At 54.3% G+C, this 2,653-nt stretch overlaps 1 long non-coding RNA gene across 1 annotated transcript; it reads left to right on the top strand.

Annotated features, from left to right (window-relative positions):
* Positions 1–726: 726 nt before the first annotated feature.
* On the top strand, positions 727–2,407 carry LOC138683744 (uncharacterized). Its single transcript, XR_011323174.1, has 2 exons — positions 727–1,111; positions 1,199–2,407. It is a non-coding gene; the product is annotated as an uncharacterized lncRNA (long non-coding RNA).
* The last annotated feature ends 246 nt before the right edge of the window (positions 2,408–2,653 follow it).

Genomic DNA, 2,653 nt, shown 5'->3' with positions numbered 1-2,653 from the left:
CAGGCGGCGGGGGCGGGGCGGGGCGCGGCTCGGCGGGGCGCGGTGCCTTCTGGGAGTTGTAGTTCTCTGACTGCCCCTCTGCCGGCGCCGCGGCTGAGCGGACGAGGAGCTCGGCGGTGCCCGGGCGGGGACGGGGCTGCCGCGGGAAGCGGCGGCTCTGGGGGCCAGCCCGGTGCCGCCCCGGGCCGCAGCGGTGCCCGGCAGGAGGGTTGGGCGGGGGGAGCGGCCGTCACGGCCGGCTGGCGCCCGCCGGGGGACGGCCCGGGCTGCTCCGGCGCCGGGAGGGGCGCGGGCGGTTTCTGTGGAGGAGGGGAAGGTGCGGTTAGGTCCAGCGGGAAGACAAGATTAAACGCCGCCGTTGTTTGCCAGACCCGGGGCCGGCGCGTTCCCCGCTTTCAGGCGCGGCGCACCGAGCCCGTGGAAGCGAGCGTCGTAGCCGAGCGCCGGCGGGGTTCGACCGACCCTGCTGCGAGGTGGGGCCGCAGGAGCGCCCGGGAGCGCTGCGGCGGCCGGAGGGCAACGCCCGCGTCTCCTCAGCGGCGGCCCCGCTGTACGGCCTTGCAGGGCCTCCTTCCCTAACGCCGTCTGCCGGAACGTGCTGGAAGCCCGCGGGTGGCGGGGCCCGCGGGTGGCGGGGCCCGCGGGTGGCGGGGCCCGCGGGTGGCGGGGCCCGCGGGTGGCGGGGCCCGCGGGTGGCGGGGCCCGCGGGTGGCGGGGCCCGCGGGTGGCGGGGCCCGCGGGTGGCGGGGCCCGCGGGTGGCGGGGCCCGCGGGTGGCCCTCGCAGGCACGAGGCGAGGCTCTCTCCGGATTCCCTTCCGCTCCCCTCGCTGAGCCAGCCCCCTCCGTTACGCAGCCACGCGTCCCTGCAGGGCGCGCACGCCACGTTGTTTTCCTTTTACCGCTATAAATCGAGGGGTACCCGAAACGGGCGTTGTGAAGCGGTGTCGAAAGCTGCCCTGAAATACTGCCCGGCAAGGCTGCCGTTCCCTTCCGTGATGCCCAGCTCTAGCGCCAGGTCCCCACAGCTGAAGAAGAAAACAGCCAAGCTGCACCGAGTGCACTGCTGCAGCAGAGCTGCGGGGTTGTTTGGCTGAGGCGCCTTAGGAGTAGGTAACAAGTGAGCGGCACTGGCTGCAGCCGGCACCGCTGCTATCCTGCCTGAGTGCTGGCAGTGCGAAATGCAGGTTTCTTTTCTAGGCCAGAGTCTTAAGGGGCATCCCTCGTCAGCCAGGCTTCCTGTGTTGTCACCAGATGGAAACGTACTCATCCACGTAAACCAGTACAATAACTTGTCAAAACAGACACAATGATCATCCTTTCAACAGCCTCTCTGTCCATCATGGCAACAGAAAAGGTGACGCATGTGATGGCTATATGTTGTTACGAGCTTGCCTGTGTAATTCCTGTGAAGGAACTTGTTTATGAACTTCTCCGGCACTTTGCCCTGGGGCCAGATCTACGTGACTGCTTTTGCCGTGTCATCCTCCACTAAAAGGGTAAATGCCTATGAAGTTCACAGAGCCATTCAGCACAGAAATCCTACAACATCAAACGAAACAAATAACAGACATTCCATCAAGTTCAAATTAATTTTTATGTACTCTCTAACACATAAACTCCCAAGACTCTGCACAGTGTTTTATAGTACAGTAATACAAGAAAGTTTTATCAACAGTGATGATTTGTAGTGTAATATAAAAAAGTTTGAAGTCAAACCTATGTCCCTTTTATTTCCTCATGTTACTGCTTATGGCCTTGCTAATGTTACAATACTGCTGTTCTTGTTAGTACGTCTGTTCAGACAGTTGTTTTCAGCCTGGGAGTTGTCTGCCACACCCATTCTTGTCTTCTGGTACACAGCAGTACATTAGGAATGTTGATGCCTCCTGCCTTTAAAAAATACAAAGGTTCTCTTTAAACCATTCTAGATCTAATTTTTGGCTGGAAAACTGTATCTCCAATACTTTGTAATTAAAATTGAAATATTGCTGAAGTTACCGCTATGGGACCAAAATACAACACAAGAATTAAAAATTTCCATTCCAGCACCTTCTGCCTATCCAGAGGAGGTTGGTGGTTTGCTTATTTTTCATTAAGTTGTGGGTTTTTTCTGACCACTTGCTTTTTTTTCCATGGCATTTTCCAGAGTGTTTCTTGCTTTGCTTTTTTCCTATGGCTTCACCCTTCTAATTGTACTGTCCAGTTAGATGGGAGCTTTTAAATGAATGGTTTATAATTTGTCCTAATGCCTTTTCAAATATAAAATCAGACTGATGGAGCTATATAACTTTTCAGGTTCTCCTTTTCCTCTCTTAGAGATAGGTGTGGTGTTTCCCAGCACTACCTCTAGGATTTCTGAGAGTTATGTTACAAAACAATAAAATTTAGTTGTAAGTCTCAAAATAATCTGCTTTGTGGTGGATTTTATTTACACAAGGAAAAAAATGTTAAGCAAACATCCAAATGATCTTTATCCATATCTCTAGTTCAACCCATATTAGCCATTTGTATGGTTAAAAATTCCCTGTGTTTTTTCCTTTTCCAGAATCACCACAGTGACACTCTGGAGAAATCTGTATTAAGTTAACCTGATAAGCCTTCTGGACACAACATTCAGCTAAGTTTGGGAAAAATATCAGAGTGTAGATGTGC

Source organism: Haliaeetus albicilla, chromosome Z (assembly GCF_947461875.1).
Source record: "Haliaeetus albicilla chromosome Z, bHalAlb1.1, whole genome shotgun sequence".
In the NCBI taxonomy this organism is placed as follows: domain Eukaryota; kingdom Metazoa; phylum Chordata; class Aves; order Accipitriformes; family Accipitridae; genus Haliaeetus; species Haliaeetus albicilla.
The sequence above is the reverse complement of the archived record's forward strand: the minus strand, read 5'-3'. Positions and strand labels throughout refer to the sequence as shown.